Source organism: Periplaneta americana, chromosome 14 (assembly GCF_040183065.1).
Source record: "Periplaneta americana isolate PAMFEO1 chromosome 14, P.americana_PAMFEO1_priV1, whole genome shotgun sequence".
Classification (NCBI taxonomy): Eukaryota; Metazoa; Arthropoda; class Insecta; order Blattodea; family Blattidae; genus Periplaneta; species Periplaneta americana.
In genome coordinates, this window is record NC_091130.1 from 51,781,109 (window position 1) to 51,799,586 (window position 18,478).

The following is an 18,478-nucleotide window of genomic DNA, read 5'->3' on the forward strand; positions in this document are numbered from 1 at the left end:
ACAATATTACACATATCACAGTATTACCAACCTTTACCCTATGTAGGATTTTCTATATGTATGCTATAGCAAGTGAATTCAGTACGTAATCATCTCTGAAGGCAAAAGACGAAATGAGTGCCCGCATCTGTGTATTATGGCAGTGATGCATGAGCGAGAAAATACATTATCTCCTGCCAGCTATCACAATTGATGGAACCAATTCCACTACAATTACGTTACATATCCTTTTATACGTTTGCTTCTCGCTTTGTAGGGCCGCAGCGTACATCGAGGCACGTTACAATGCACAAGAAATGTAAAGGAGAGTCTTTATGGGATTAAAGCCTGGAACCGCATAATCATCCAATAATTTTGTGACTGCTGCTGCTTCTAACAAAGAAATGAGTTTCAATTAAGTGACAATGAAGTATTGTTGCCCACACATAAGAGCTCATTGCTCTGATGCCAACTTGTACCGAGACCTGCCTCCTCCTGTTCTTGTCAAGGCTACACACAGGCGCGTCCCGACTGTGTCACAAGCATGTACAATTCAAATCCAATCACAGTTCCACTTCCCATCACTCCCACGCGGACAGCTGGACATCGAGTATGGCGCAATGATCAGCCACCTCTCTTCCCTCTCTAAACTGCAATAACAACAATTGCTCTCAACGTGAGACGCACGAAACACAGGTATTCCATTTTCGTAGCGTGTTGGCAACGCACATAGCCACAAATGCAACTATCCACAGCTCGATACTTTTCGAGAAAGGTTCACATCTGTTGTTAAGTCCTCTTCCATTCAACCAGATGATTCACTTTGCGTACAACGCAAGGAAAGAGAAGCGAGGCATTCTGAAATAATTTAACGATGCTGTATCAACTGCACGGTTGTCCAGCATCGGCGGAATTATTTTATATTATTGTGATGTACCGAAGTACGTATGATATTTCCGTGCAGGAATTCTGCATTATCATATGATGGAGGATGGGTGGAGCGGAGAAAAATTCTCCCCGGCACCGGGACTCGAACCCGGTTTTTCAGCTCTACGTGCTGACGCTTTATCCACTAAGCCACACCGGATTCCAGTTCCGATACCGGATTGAATCTTCTCAGTTTAAGTTCCACCTCTTAATTTCTCTTTAGTGGCCAACCCTCATACACTGTGTTACAGACGGCGCTTATTCCGTCGGATCTCAGCCACTTAGTCACTCGTAATGAGTGCATATAATATGTTGGACATTGTGCCACTGTAACACACCTGCGACACAGTGCATGAGGGTTGGCCGTTAAAGGGAAATTAAGAGGTGGAACTTAAACTGCGAGGATTCAGTCCGGCATCGGAACTGGAATCCAGTGTGGCTTAGTGGATACAGAGTCAGCACGTAGAGCTGAAAACCCGGGTTCGAGTCCTGGTGCCGAAGAGAATTTTTCTCCGCTTCACCCACCCTCCATCGATGGAATTGGTGGTAGCGAGATGAATCCACGGTTACCTGAGAATCGTCTTACAGTTTGTTAAAACCACGGAAAAACTAACCAGGTACTCAGCCCATCCCCTTGTTTTTCCTGTATTCCCCTGATTCTCCTTGTATTCTTGTCTTAAAGAGCATTTGACTGTCGCATAAAATGTAACCCTTTCTTTGTTCTCCTTGTATTCCCCTTGTTCATTTGCATTACCGTTGCTTTCTTTATATTCCCTTTGTCTTATTCATTCATTCATTTTATTCCATAGATCTTACATGAGCAATGAAGCTTTAAGATGTGGAACAAGTCAACATTTTACAATATTACAATTACAATTTTTTATAGTTTTACAATTTAGTAATTTTCTACAATTTTTTTACTTTTTTTTTTTTTTTTTTTTTTTTTTTTTTTTTTTTTACGAGATGTAGTGAGATGAGATGAGATGAGGTCCGAGGATTCGCCAAAATATTACCCGGCATTTGCCTCTTGGTGGGGGAAACCTCGGAAAAACCCAACCAGGTAATCAAATCAAAGGGGGGTAATCAAATCAAAGCGGTTGATGCCAAGGACTCGCCATAGACTCGCCATAGGCCATCCGGCTTCAGTCCCACGGCTGGGGATAACCTCGGAAGAAACCAAAGACCAAAGGGGGATCCAACCCAAGCCCGAACGCAGCTCCGGATCAGCAGCCCAGCGAGTCTGCCGACTGAGCTACATCGATGGCTCTACTAAAAGTATACAATACATAGCCAATCAGATTATTAAATTTACAAACGCAAACGATCATTCATAAATTGAGCTATATGTATAATACAAAACAAGTTAATTAATCTTGTCTTTCTTTTGTTCCCGTTGAATCTCCTTATTCCCCTTGCATGCTTTATATTCCTCTGATACTACTTGTATTCTTCTTCTGCTCCTTGTACTATGCTTACAATCCTTGAATTGCCCTTCTTCCTATATTCTGCTTTTTGTACGCGCTGCTCGTCAATCCTTCTACGTAAAGACATGCAGTATAACAAAGTTATGCACCTGCCAACAGATGATCGCATTCACAAGCAGTTCTAAATAAAGATATGCAGCATAGTAAAGTTATGATTATAAATTGAATTAATCAACTTGATATGAATTGTACAAATGTGTATAGCTTAACGAAAGTATCCTTGTAAACTGAATTAATCTGTTTACTTTGAATTGTATATGTTTGTATAGTTTGCCTGATAAATTGTTTTTGCTTTAAATTGAATAGTAATCTGTATAGCTCTACTGATGAATTGTTTATGCTTGTAATTTGAAGTAAATCGCATGATATGTATTATCAATTTCTGTATATCTCAACTGATTGAATTGTTTATACCTTAAATTGGATCAACTTACTTGTTATGTATTATTTTTTATAGCTCAACTGATGAATAATCGTTTGGGCTTGTAAATTTAATAATCTTATTTTCACAGGATTAGAAACTGAATTTGAAAACAGGTATACAAAAATAAAATCAACTCTGGAGTTTTTAAGAAGACACTATGTCAGCGTTTTTCAGCCTTTTTACAAGATGTGGCACACCAAGGTGTAATTTAAAATCCCGCAGCACACTAATATAATCTAAACCAGTGGTTCCCAACCACGGGGGAATTTCGAAGGTTTTATAGGGAATGTGTATACTGAATATTATAGCTCGCGCAAGGAACGATTACCGAAAAGCAATGGTGGCGTTGCTGTCTGTTTTGACGTGTGTATGTAGGCACGCCGATGGGGGAGAGGTGCGGGCCGATGGAAGTACTGTCTCTTCCAAGAAGATGAACAAGTGAGTACATGGCTGTGGAAATAAAGAACGTATCAAGAGAAAAATTCTAAGCTAATTAAACGCGGAACATATGTTTACGAATGAAATAATAATACCGTGCGATACAAGACACGTATCACATGCAATGGAACTAACTAAAGTCGTAATGTAACTATCACAACGCAAGGCTGATTGTATCGATGTTCGATGTCATTTCTCTTCCGACTGTAGTCTTGAATATCATTCAAGCTATCTCGTGACCTTTCCTGTCGTCCTCTCTTCCTTATCGCATTGTTTCATTCGCATTCCTTCCGTCGGTATTCCCTGCTTGCGAGACCTATAACTTGTACCGCGTTCGCTCTATGTTGACTCTTGTAGACTCACTTTTTTATACTCTTTTCACTTTTATTTTTCCAGTTTACTACGACAACCTTTACTATTTCCATTTTCTCGCGGCACACCGTTTGAAAATAGCTGCACTATGTCACAATCAGACAGATTTTGCGTCTGTGCCAGCTTCACGGAATACACAGATGAATTAGAACATCTTCCCTTTTTTTAATTCTTCTGGTATTACCAGTTTCAAAGATTACGATATTATAGGAGTAAATGTACTGTAAAAGCTCGGAGCGAACTATACATGGACTTAATTACCGGTGGTGGTGGTGGTGGTGGTGGTGGTGGTGGTGGTGGTGATAACGGCAATTAATTTTCTCTTAAGAATTTAAAACGACAAAGATTCGTTATGTCACGTAACTAGATTACATTAATTATTCCTTGAAAGCCGGATCATAAATCTTATAATGTGAGCAAACGACAGAAAACTGGGTCCAATATCGCCTATGGGGATCTCTGTTGCTGAAGACTGGACATGAATATTATATGAACTTACGCAATTCAAATTCGATTTAGTAATTGAAGCGTTGGGCCGAATAACGGTCTACGTTACAAGTTTTCAAAATCGAATTTTTAATAGAATAACGCTCTCTATAGTCTCTCACAACTGTCACAAAAATTGTTTTTCAATAGCCCTATCTGTAACAGAGGCGCTTCTACACGAGTTACAACCACGAATTTCTCGGATGGAACAACGGCCTATGCCACTAGTCACTTCTAGCGTATCCAGTTGTTTACATCTTATCGGGAGTTATTGCACGGGAGTTTGTTCTCTTTACGAATACTGGGTACTTGAATTCTATCAGGTTTCGGTTGATCTATTACGTAAAATGAACGACTGCAAGACAGTGACGATTTCTACAGTAGATATTAACTGGCTAACTAAATATTAAAAAAAGGATCCAGGCAAATTAATATTAATAACTGGAAAGATGTGTCACGAATATCGCTGAAAGACAGTGGTCTTAGTATGTGCAAGGAAGACGAAGTCGCAAGTTAGTGCGAAAGATCCCCCAAGTAATGTAAGTTCCTGTCTGTTATTTTTGCAGTATTTTATTAATTTATTTTAATTTACACTTTACCTAGTGTTAGTAGATCTACAGTATGTTATATTTTGCCACTATAGTTTATCTTGGAATTTTATCAAGGTATTTCGTTTCAGGAACAGATTTGTGGAAATTCTTGTAAGGAGATGTGCTCACAGTTTGCTCTTGATGTCAGAAAGGAGCTGTTTAAAATGTATTACTCTCTTACAGTCAGCATTTAAAAACTGCGATTGTTATTGTCTTCATTATTAATAAAATTTATGCTTAATAGATAAGCCATCTGTGGGGATGGATACTGCATATTCGGGACAGGGGTTCAAATTCCATCCCCTAACAATTTCTCAACTGTAATATTTAATTTTCTTCTATTCATTTCTTATTGTTTCATCAATATAATGGTATCCGTAGTTATTTTCTAATAATAGTGTTATTATTTTTCAATGTTGTATTTTTATTTATAATATGACATTGAGTGTAAATTTAATAAATTACATGGTGTTAATTCATATTAATATATAGTATTTAAAAATAAATGTCATAATCATTTTGTTCATAATTATTATTTTGTATATTTCATAATATTCTGATTGTATAAAAGTGTTTATTGTCTGTATTCCCCAGTAGTATTTCTGTGAAGTTAAAAATGTTACAAACTTCTATGATGTGTAGTATGACTTTCAAAACGTACAATCGTATACTTCCCAGAGTGTACAAAACATATTGATGGAATAACGGTCTATGTTGCCCGTCCGATAGTAAATTTATGAGCGGAATTACGATGTAACATTTTTGGTTCTCCTGCACAGTTAGCAGATTGTAACATAGACCGTTATTCAGCCCAACGCTTCATTGTCCTGACATTAGATGATATACAGTATTCTACAAAAGTGGCAATCAGTTGAGACCAAGACTAATGCTGTTAGATAAGATCAAACTGTTGTGGCCAAAAATCACACCAGTGTGGCTAGGGCGCTGGACTCATAATACTGTGAACCCGGGTTCGATCCCCGGCGTACCCCCGATTTATAACTTGTGTTGAGCAACCCTGCGGTCGAGGTAACATAGAAGTTTTCTCCGGGAGCTCCCTGTAGCATCCCAAGAAATCATCATTATCTCATTTCATCGCCATGTATTACAGTGTAAAAATCGGTCAAATACGGATGCAGTCTGACCACTACCTAAGAATCCATCGCCCCTGAACGAATTTGAAACCCTGAACTTCGGCAACCATATTGATAACTCGACCAAGCATAACGTATAAATTATTCATTGCATACTGGATTGTCATAACCAATATACTGTCCCTTGAGCTTTGCTAACTGAGCGCAAGACGAGAAACTCAATATTAATGTCGGTTCGGAGACTTGAACAGCCAAATGCGCAGGTAGGCTTGTATGAAATATGATACTCAAGGCGTCATATGCAACACTACTTCCGATGACATTCAAAGTGCATGCTGTGTAGGCGACAACTTCACATTAGGCAAATCATTCATTATTAATTATTACGACATCCTCTCTGTTGCATAACCAACGGAGCTGTCGTTCGAAACCCGACAGATGCAACGAGATGCACGGTGGATATGAAAGTGATGATAGAGGAGTTCTGGAACTGATATCTACTCAAACTCAGAGCATTACAGGGTGCTTAAAAATGTTAACACAGAATAATGTATATGGGGAATTTGTATATATATTATTGTATGCAACGTGTTTTAATTGCAATTAAAATTGAATGAGGGGATTTAAGACAAAAAAAACTCAGACACATCAAATCTTGTATTTGTCCGAAGATTGGCTAGTATCTTATAAGCGACACCACTAAGACATCACTCATGAAGCAACTAAGCCAAGAGATAATGGCTAGTGTGGCCAATTCCTTCCCATCTCTATTGCATATATCGCTGACTAGTAACGCATTTCACTAATCAGACTTCAGAATCTTGTATTCAGTAAGGAATAATTTTATCTACAGTATTCTCATTAGAGGTTTTGATTTATCTATAGGAAATCAAAACTAAACAGGATTTAATTGACTATTACACGATTATAAGAAAGTATATAAAGATTAGAAGAAATAAAGTACTTTAATACAATAAAATATTAATTGATTTAGTAAAATACTAAACTGTCTTGAAAATGTATTGCTGTACCATCTCATCATTACAAATATTCCGCTAGCGGGCAGTAGTGTGTTATGATCAGCTGTTCTCTTGTTATCAGTTCTGCCAACTACATAATACTGGATTACTAGTCAAGAAGGTTTTGTTGATACAGTTTCATTTTTATTATAACAGTTGCATTCCACTTCAATTATCAATATATATTAAACAACCTCTGATAATTGACTGTCCATAATCTCATACAGCAGAAGTTATAATGTAAACCTAAATAATATAAACAAGATAAATAATAGAAAAGTTTTAATGAAGGATGATGAAATAAACATGAATCATTTTGCAAAGATACAATATTATTGAAAGCACAAAGTTGGCAAACAAAGAAACAAATGCTAGGGAGAAGATAAAAACAAATGCAAGGGAGGTTATACAAATTGTAGGATAAGCAGCCGTGATTGGTTGAAACATAACCAAAAATGTTACATCGTAATTCCGCTCATAAATTTACTATCGGACGGACAACGTAGACCGTTACTCCATCAATATGTTTCGTACACTCAGCGAAGTATACGATTGTATGTTTTGAAAGTCATATTACACATCATAGAAGTTTGTAACAATTTTAACTCCCCAGAAATACTACTGGGGAATACAGACAACAAAGAGTTTTATGCAATCAAAATATTATGAAATATACAAAATAATTAAAAAGGTAAAATTATGAACAAAATGATTAGGACCTATGGCATTTATTTTTAAATGCTATATATTAATATGAATTAACACCATGTAATTTATTAAAGTTACATTCAATGTCATATTATGAATAAACACACATTATTGGTAAAATAATAACACTATTATTAGAAAATAACTGCAGTATTGAGATGTAGGGATACCATTACATTAATGAAAGTTCCGCATCATTTTATTGGTCAACAGTAGCATGACGTAGTAAAATTGTAATAGTCGAAACAAAATATTTTTGCAACTATTCCTGTGCGAGTTATGACGTTATCAAGAACAGTTTAAAATGACACCTTATTTTTTTAATATTATCTGAAAAAGCATATTTTTAAGTAGTAGCCTATTCCATTTGTTTTGTACAGAAGTAACATCGTTATATTTACTAACATAATTTTATTGTTCATACATTTTGTTAGTTCCTTGTATTAAGAAAGCAGTTCTATTGACAAAATCGACATAAAACAAGATATTAACAGAAAATGACAGAATTGGGGTTCTGACGATGAAAGGATTTGGTGACTTAAGACGTACAGAAGAATTGCAATATGCACATGCATACTTCTTAACGAAACTCATCCAACTCGATCGCCTATTTCTTAGCCAACTGTGATCAGAACAGAAGCGAAATTCAGAGAACCCAGACACGTCAGAGACAACTTTGTTTATTTATTTATTTAACTAGCTAGCTAGTGAGTACAAATTACATTTATAAAGAAAAATGTTTCTAGCCACTACTGTAAGAGCCAGGCTCGAACAACTTGATCAGAATCTTAGTTCTCTCATTTCCTATTAAGATATAGTCTATTATTTTTTGTTAAAATATATTCTTTCATGTTTATTTCATCCATATAACTACGTTCATAACACAGGGACTAAAATATATATCAACAAAAAATTTGTTAGCACAGTAACCATAGAGAGAGAGACAGAGAGAGAGAGACAGAGAGATATTTGAAAAAATCGTCTGCCCTCAACTGAGGGTAACCACAAGGATCCATAAGGCAATAATACAATAATGAATTTACAAAGTTGAAGATCAAGATTAAAATTAATACAGTGTAAACAGTGAAAGAAAAATTAATTTAACTTAACATATGTGTTAATCTATTATTTGGAGAGAATCTCTATGAATTTTAATTAGAATTTCTTGAATTTCATAGAAATTAATTTTTAGAATTTTAAGGACATGACCGGTGAATTTGGGTAGGGTACCTCTTTCTCCAAACAAGAGGCCTCTCGCAATCCATTGATTAATTGGAATTTTATATTTTTCTGACAGGAATGGCAGGCAGGGTTCGTAGATAGCCCGTTTTTCAAAATTTACTTCCTCCACCTGGGTGGTATTCCTTTCGAAGCGAATGGTGGGATCTAACACCAATGCTATATTTTCATTCCTTTAACTGCTATGATGTCAGCTCTTCGATTGGAATCTTCTACGGAAAGACAATGAACTTCCTCATGCACTTCTCATCCTCCTTGTTGTAGGATTTGAGCTATAGATGCTCTGACTCGATGGTGAAGATTTTTTCGCAGCAGTTTGGTGCTTCGGCAGTACTTTCGTAAAAGAGAAAATCAAATACTGCATAAAAATATGGTTTTCAGATATTAAAAAACTATGTCAATAGTCGTAAAAAAATATATTGTTTCGATAAAAATATTACTTTCTAAACACAAGGTTTGATGTGTATCAGATATTTGTCCAAAATCCTCTCATCCAATGCAATTATGCAGTAATTTTGAAAACCCCTGTATTGTTCGTATCAATTTTGTTTCAGCTAATTAAATGCAACGACATTGAATTTGGAGCAGCAAGGAATGTCGCTACATGGATGGAAGTCTGTCAGGAAGACAGTGGTACGGTATGCATTGACGATTTACGCATGTGCGACATTTGTCAACCACGAACAGGCCGTAACATTCCAGCTACACAAGCATTCTTGCGCAGCGCTACCAAATCAACCAAGCGACACAGCGCGGAATGAGGTATTTCATGAACAACTCTGTGGGAAATATCAAGTAAGGATTTGGGTATGCGACCATATCAGTTGCAGGTGATATAGAGGTTATCTTTAGAACACAAAACCTTGAAGAAGGGCACACAGTTGAAATGTGCTTTATGTCTTATGCGCATTACTTTGGGTGACTGCAAGACTTCATTCATTCACAACGACCATCCTTCGCTGCTCCAAATTCAATCACATTACCATTTCATTCAATAACAATCAATATTCTTAAATGCAACCCAAATGTTATCTTTAACTACTATCCTATGATGCTAATTCTAGTGATTCTTGATTACATTCATCATATAATATTGCTAATAGATTCATACAAAAATTACTCTAATAATTTTCAACATAATTCTTTATGTATATACAATAATAATAATAATAATTATAACAATAATAATAATAATAATAATAATAATAATCCAGAAATGCATATAGAGTGTTAGTTGGGAGGCCGGAGGGGAAAAAGACCTTTGGGGATGCCGAGACGTAGATGGGAAGATATTAAATGGATTTGAGGGAGATGGGATATGATAGATACTGGATTAATCTTGCTCAGGATAGGGCCCGATGGCGGGCTTATGTGAGGGCGGCAATGAACCTCCGAGTTCCTTAAAAGCCAGTAAGTAAGTAAGTAAATAATAATAATAATAATAATAATAATAAAATTTCTACATAAAACCCATAAAGATTATAGCGACTAATACATTTTTACTACGTCATACTATTTTTGACAAATAAAACGGTACGAAAGGCCGTCTTTCAACCAATCATGGCTGCTTATCGCACAATTTTATCGCTTCCCTAGCATTTGTTTGTTTTTATCACTACCCTAGCATTTGTATCTTTGTTTGCCAACATTTCAAACTGCAAATTCTTTACGGTACTATAAAACATGCTTTGCGATCGTAATTTGTTTCTCGCATAGATAGTCGACTGAAAATGGCGGCTCCGTTCAAACAATTTGGTGAAGGCAACATTAGTGAAACAGAATTTTAGTAAGTCATTTAATATCTATTTTATTGTATTAGACTACTTTATTTCTTCTAATCTTTATATACTTCTGTTTTTATCACCTCCCTACCATTTGTTTGTTTGTCAACATTTAAAACTCCAAATTCTTTACGGTACTACAAAACACGCTTTGCGATCGTAATTTGTTTCCCGCATAGATAGTCGACTGAAAATGGCGGCTCCGTTCAAACATTTTGGTGAAGGTAACATTAGTAAAATAGAATTTTAGTAAGTCAATTAATGTTTTATTGTATTAGAGTACTTTATTTTATTCTATTCTTTATATACTTCTGTTTTTATCTCGTCCCTACCATTTGTTTCTTTGTTTGCCAACATTTCAAACTCCAAATTCTTTACAGTACTATAAAACATGCTTTGCGATCGTAATTTGTTTTCCGCATAGATAGTCGACTGAAAATGGCGGCTCCGTTCAAACATTTTGGTGAAGCTAACATTAGTGAAATAGAATTTCAGTAAGTCGATTAATATTTTTGAGTACTTTATTTCTTCTAATCTTTATATACTTTCTTCTAATCGTGTAATAGTCAATTAAATCCCACTTGAGTTTTGATTTTCTCTAGATAAATGAAAACCTCTAGTGAGATTACTGTTGATTAAAAATCTGTAAAAATACGTAACTGGAATATTTAACGTTACGACATTCGAGTTTGGTTATTTACCTTGGTTGCTTTGCTTACGTTTATTCTGGAAGTGAAACAAATCAAAATTATTGCACCTTTTCGTGTAGGCCTACAACATGTTGCATTTTTTCTTTCGCAAACCTATTCCTCATGGTAATAGTTTTGTCTCAACAGATGCGAATGGATCTCATTTAGTATTAACATTTTTTAAGCATCCTGTATAATGAAGTCATTTAATTAGAGTAAAGAGGATATTCAGAGGCATTAAAATGCTCGTATAGAAATAACAAAGCAACGATGAAGTCAGAATAACAGAGAAAAACTGAAGCATTGAGAAAACCTGACTCGAGACTACTTTCTTCACAAATGTCATATGGTCATCCATGAATGCAACTTTAGGTCTATGTGATTTGTAGTAGAAAAAAATAAACTAGTAAAAGTAGCAGTAATAATAATATACTACTACTACTACTACTACTACTACTACTACTACCACCACCACCACCACTACAAATAATAATAATAATAATAATATTAATAATAATAATAATAATAATAATAAAGATTGATTCCTAAGTAAATGAAGTGGAGGTAGAGAACTATACGAGCGCAGTGTATGCTTGGAGGGGGGATGTTTATGCAGTGAGGGGAAATCCCAAGCATCCCACCCTTCAAATCGCAAGCTGCTTACATGCATTCATTATGTAATGAAATTATTGTTATTTACCTTCTTCTTGCGACGACGGAATTTATCCGTTGCTGACGGTAGTGAAGGGGGCTTTGGTTCGATTCTCAATATAGATACTAAATGTTTGTGACACCTAGACGTCATGCTGGATCAGGCCCAACAACTCACTGTCAGCTGCACAAGGTACTGGGTACAGACACAAACAGCTGCCATCACATATGACTGAGGCACCAACACAAACCAACTCTCTTCACATCTGAAGGACACGACGGCATACCTGAACTGTCATTACTTTAGCACCGATCTTCAACTATATCACGCAGTGTTTCGGAAACAGAATGATTCAGTTCAAATCAGAAGAACATGGGGATGTGGTAATTACGTAGGCCAAGCGATGTATACTGTATGTACATACCTAAAATTTCCATCACAGACACAAATAATCCGTTAGAATGATCGAGCAGTAGAGAATAGTCTTCTTCTGTTAAGTCTACAAATCAAGTTTGACAGAGCAAAGCAAATACAACTTCGTACCTTGAGAATAGGTTGTGAGTAGAAGTTGTGCAAATATTCACTATACACGATACAAAACGTACAGTCACCTCGAATAATTGTAGGTAATAAAAGACTTGAATTGTCAGAATAAATAACAGCACCTCCGTCCTGCTTACAAGTTTTTAAACACAACTGTATAAATAAACCACGTAACTCACACACCACAAAACAAGTCAGTTTTATAATTGGTGCCTATGGCTCGAGAATGAACGACCAGAACGAATGAAACACCAGGACTTCGCACGTAAGCCCTGCACAATTACGATCCCGTCCGGAATCACGCACCAAAGCAGTGAGAATTAAAACCACTAGAAGACAACGACTACTGAGCTATCTGATCTGATACAAATGTTGGAAAATACCCAATGAACATCACTGCACAGGTATTGCACATCTCCACAGCTGAGTGTTCAGTGTTATGAAACATCGCAACACTTTCTCACTACCACAATAATAGCTCGCCTCATGAGTAACTCCTCTATTCCGAGGGTTGGCAGGCACTTATGAACACGATTCATTCATACTGTTTGGCACATCGTTGTCTCAGCACTGCGTGTTTCAGATGTAGGGTAGCAGTGGAGTGAGTGAGTGACCTGAACAGACTGGCTCGCTCGCTCGCACACTGAAAACCTGACTGAGAGCTTGCTCCACGAGAAGCTGAGGCACGGGCAGGCTGACAATCACACTGCACACACCTACACGACAACGTCACATCAAGTCATGTTGCATTTCACAAACATTAAGCGTACCTACGTGTTACAATGCATAAAGGTTTAATAACTTCGTTTAGGACGCTACCAAACACTGAATTACCAATCCAAGGACAATTCAGGTGCGCTCGCACTTTAGCGTTATTGATTTATACCGATATTGAGGAGAATCACTCAATGTACCTTGTGTATCAGGGTTTATTAAATTATATTATAGATTTTTTTGTTTCCCGATTTTGAAGGATCTAATTAATTATTTTAGTTATTGTTTTATAATTATTAATAATAGTTATTTAGTAGTGAAATGTTATTCGTCTTCAATGGTTTCTGGTTTTTCAAGAAATGAATTTAATTCCTATATTATTAGGCCTGTTTATATTTCTATCTTTACTACTCGTACATTCGTGGCCCTTCGGATGGTAAAGAATATTATTGTTAATCTCAATAAAATATGATAATCTACATAAAAATCTGAGCATTCCTTTTTAATAAATGGTATCAATTCAAGACTGATACAGCCACCGGCGTGGCTCAGTCGGTTAAGGCGCTTGCCTGCCGGTCTGAAGTTGCGTTCGGGCGTGGGTTCGATCCCCGCTTGGGCTGATTACCTGGTTGGGTTTTTTTTCGAGGTTTTCCCCAACCGTAATGTGAATACAAGGTAATCTATGGCGAATCCTCGGCCTCATCTCGCCAAATATCATCTCGCTATCACCAATCTCATCGACGCTAAATAACCTAGTAGTTGATATAGCGTCGTTAAATAACCAACTAAAATATAAAAAAAACTGATACAATAACTTCTCCATCCAGGAGAAAACTTCAGGATTATTACTCTGTATTGATGTTGAATACAGAAATCCACTCTTATCCGCGGTTAACCTCGGCAACATTTTCTTTTTACGTGTTCTAGCTTTAGCGTCTTAATCTGAAAGAGTTTTATAGATAATAATCTAAATAACTTAGACGGGGAGCTCCCATGATCACAAATGTGATACATAACATAGCTACAACGTATTTATTATTATTATTATTATTATTATTATTACATACAACCGTTTGAGATGGGCAGGATACGAAGCGCGTATGGGTGAATCCAGAAACGGATAGAGAGAGAGAGAGAGAGAGAGAGAGAGAGTTATTCGGAACACCTGAAGGAAAAAGACCTTTGGAGAGGCCGAGACGTAGATGGGAATATAATATCACAATCTAGTATATACAGTCACGAAGCTCAATACGTAGTAAATATGCATCCATAGATAGTTGCTAACCACTAGGATCGCTAATATCGCCTCATTACAGACAATGCGAAATACTACCGGCACAGTCTATTGTTCCTAGCAACCTCACAACTCAAGCTTTGTGACTGTATACACTAGACTGTGATAATATTAAAATGGAATTGAGGGAGGTGGGATACGATACTAGGGACTAGATTAATCTTCCTAAGGGTAGGGACCGATGGCGGGCTTATGTGAGGGCGGCAATGAACTTCCAGGTTTTCAATTGGCAAAAATATATTTTCCACACACGCAGAATACGTCTACCGATAGTTTAAAAATTACCAACAAAACTTCAGTCTTTGGGAAAACCCCGTAAACAGGCTAATATATCCCATGTTCATGACGACGGCGTTATTTATGAAGAAAATGACTAATATTAAACACATTTCGTCAAGAACAATCATTTAGCCAATCCAGATTCATTTGGATTTTCATTAATGTTTGGGGATAATATATTGCAGAATTCACTGCCACAACTTCCATAAGTTCCAGAAATGTTTTCATTTTATGACATCATAGTTTTGACAATTTTATGTAAATTCGTCATCTTGGTAACTATTTTCGCAATGTATGTTACATATGAGGAATTTTCACTAGCTTCCTGCACTTCTTGTAAAGCTATCGTATTACTTTCATGTTGTTCTACGGACGTTGTTTCATCATAGCGCTTTCCATCTGCCACAGACCTAATCACTTCAAATTTTCAACCAGCTTCTGGAATGAAGGCAGATTGTAGGGCCCGCACCTCAAACTATTTAGTCCTAATAAACAGTCTCAGGGCGTTGGCAAACTCTCTTTTGTATTCATAACAACACTGAATGAGATCAATTCGCATCTGTTGAGACAAAACTATTACCATGAGGAATAAGTTTACAAAAGAAAACACGCAACATGCTGAACACGAAAAGATGCAATTTTAATTTGTTTCTCTTTCGGAAGAAACGTAAGCAAAGCAGCCACAATTTAAAGAACCAAACTCGAATGTCGTGACGTTAAATATTCCATTTCTCTTGAGAATAATAATGTTTATATTTCTTTTGTGCGCCTTATTTTAAAGGAGTTTAAATAATTTGACAAATTTTCCGACTTTTTACAAACTATTTAAATCCATGCCGTAACAACCAAACAGGAAGCCAAAGTTAATCCTAGCGCATGCCATCTAATAGTCAGCTGTATAAGTACGTGCTGGGATAGGGTCGCTGTATCATCAAAGTTGCGAATCCCAACAGATGCTATTAATCGGTTTTTTTTACTGGAGTTCGCCACCTACGTGAATCCAATTCCAGTCCCTATATCCTTGAATTAGATCTTGGGTGCAGTCGGGAATCAATTCCGCAACCTCTTACTTCATAGTCAGGGAGGCTAACCACTACACCAAGGAGGGGTCATTCCTGACTTTTTAATTCCGTCACAGTGGTCTAGCTACAGCGTTGACTTATAATCCGATGGCCCCGGGTTTGATTCCCGGTGTACCCCTGATTTATAACTTGTGTTGGGCAAGCCCGTGGTCTATACTGCGTTCTATAATGTCTGACAGGCAAAGTAAGCATTTCCGACGGAGGAAGGGAGAAAGATAATTGCTAATCAACCAATGGCAGAGGTCACATCCTTCGCTTATCTTCAAGTTGGGCGGTGTGAAGCAGTGTTGTCAAGAAATAAATTGTATCCCCGCCAATTTAACACCTGGAAATCCGTCAGAATCCGTCAAAATTGGGGGAAAAAAAAAAAAGTAAATAAGACCCCTCAATATAACTTATCTAGGCCTATATACAAATAAAAAAAGATTTAACACAACTTACTTACCAATCTTGATTAAAATAACAATTCTTCGATCTCTGAATTGATTACGATGATATCTGAAACAGGGGAATCCTTAACATGATACGGGATGGGCAGGGCTGTTCAAAGAAAAAGTAAAATTCCTAAAAATTTAAACAGTTATAAATGACAGCAGCTAAAAAAGTTAAAAGGTGATATAAATCGTAATTTCAGCCACAAAATCCGTCACCCGTCAAAGCCATTCTTTTCCCGTCCGCTACGTTGAAATTCCAACAGTTTTGAAGGAATTTTCGTCCAGTAGGCAACACTGGTCTGAAGTGTTCCACCACCGCAGAACTTTAAGATAGGCTAAGTCTGGAATGTGACTTCAGACAATGGTTGAATAGCAATTATCTTCCTCCCGTCCTCAGCCGGCAATGTTTACTTTTCCTGTCACATTATAGAACACTGTATAGGTAACGCACGTCGAAGCGCCTGCACTGCATGCTCTCAAGAACCCGCACAATATTTCCTTAAGAGCGATGATTGTACTTTGTCTTGCTAAATAGTGAACTTTGTTGGATTTGTATTGCTTGTAGTATGGGCAGTTAATACAGGCGCTATGATATCCCTGGTCTAGGTAACACTGGGGCTTTCTCAGGGAGTTTCGGTTTCCCTGTGGCATTCCAACAGTAATGTCTATCATCATCTCATCTCATCGCGGGTGTTGAGTACACCAGACTCCTATGGCGCACCCCGGGCAACAACTCTGTCGATAGATTGATCTACATAACTGGTTTCATAAGTGTGAATAACGAACAGTCAAGTATCACCCATTAGTTAGAACAAAATTACACATTCTCATAATTTGTTATCCACAAACGTTTCTGTCTGAAACGGAATTTTAGAATGTTACATTTGTTCGGATAAACTTTCTGAACATTTGAAGGACAAAACTAAAATTATTATTTAAATAATTTATTAATTCTGCAGTGCTTGGAAAAAGTGGCATAAGTCAGTTTCCACAAACATGTTAAAATAATTTATTGACAACTTACGAAACATCTGCTGGCTTGGGAAAAGAGACATAAGTATTTCTCCCATTACAATAATTCATACAAAGAAAATCAAATCGACATAAACCAGTGTGAAGACAGTTTTTTTTCCTACTCCTGTAAAATTAACATTTTTGACTTGTGCCACTTTTCCCGAGCACTACAGAAGTATTATCATAATACACTGCTCTCTTAAACTGACTGAGCATATTGGGAATTAAATCAATGGCTTTCCAAAAACACGCTATGAAATGTTTAATATGAAACACTTTTTATATCGAAAAGAAAGAAAAAAACGAGCAAAACTGTATTAAACTTCTTTGTTAGGAATATCTCAAAGAATAATCCCCTGTAATTAATTACATTACTTACGATTCAGCCTGTATAGATTACATACGATTAAGGCAATTCCCAGAACAAAGACTTTGCTGTCAAGAGCTATCGATCTACGTTAATGTTCAGACTTGTAAATGAAGGCAAGCGATAAGGAAACTAACTCCATCAATTATTTACAGAATAATCGAGTCGTACCTCAGTTCAAACTTTAATAACATGTCTGACAATTGCTATCAATTCTCATAATACGATTCATGATTGAACTTGTATTTTCTTTTCGAACTTTTAGCATTGAATATTGAGTGAAATGTAAAAACGATCATACGGTTTTCACACGCTACGGACAGACATTCTAAATTCATAAACTTGGTCGTAATGTGACGACATGAATAAAATCATATTACCTTCTTATTGTTGATAATCACAATGAACAAAAATTAATATATTTAGGCATCATGTGCCCCGCCACCTTGGCTGTGTGGAGAGCGATGCATGCTCAAGCCCGTGCTGGCTAGCACGCGCGACGGACGGCATGCTCTGCGCGCGGCATACTTCTCTTCCCCTACTAGAACGCACCGAAAGAAAGGTAGCGGTGCAAAGGTTGTCCATGCATAAGTCAAGTAGAGGAGCGATGTATGGGACAAGGAGATATAGTGTCCTTAATATGCGGAAAATATTACATTATTAAGAAAAGCAATATTCAGATACTCTACATAGAAGTGATTCAATCCAAATTAGAGATCTTCTGTAGCACCCATTCCGCAAATCCAGGAAATTTTCCTCCAGAGTTGCAGTTAGACTTAGGCCTAAATGACCTTTCATACAGGAATGTAGGTATAATGACAAGGGCTTCCTTAGGTTTTACAGTACCTTAAACTATTAACTGTGTCCAA

At 36.8% G+C, this 18,478-nt stretch overlaps 1 protein-coding gene across 6 annotated transcripts in view; it reads right to left on the reverse strand.

The window, feature by feature from the left end:
• LOC138713276 (myocardin-related transcription factor A-like) overlaps positions 1–18,478 on the reverse strand; it is a 646,210-nt gene that overhangs the window by 174,634 nt on the left and 453,098 nt on the right. Inside the window, exon 1 of one of the 6 annotated variants that reach the window (XM_069845247.1) lies at positions 11,931–13,078. The exons of the other annotated variants lie outside the window; for them this stretch is intronic. The gene's annotated coding sequence lies outside the window, so the exon portion shown is untranslated. Of the gene's footprint in view, positions 1–11,930; positions 13,079–18,478 lie in introns of those variants that run through there. 6 annotated transcript variants of the gene reach the window in all.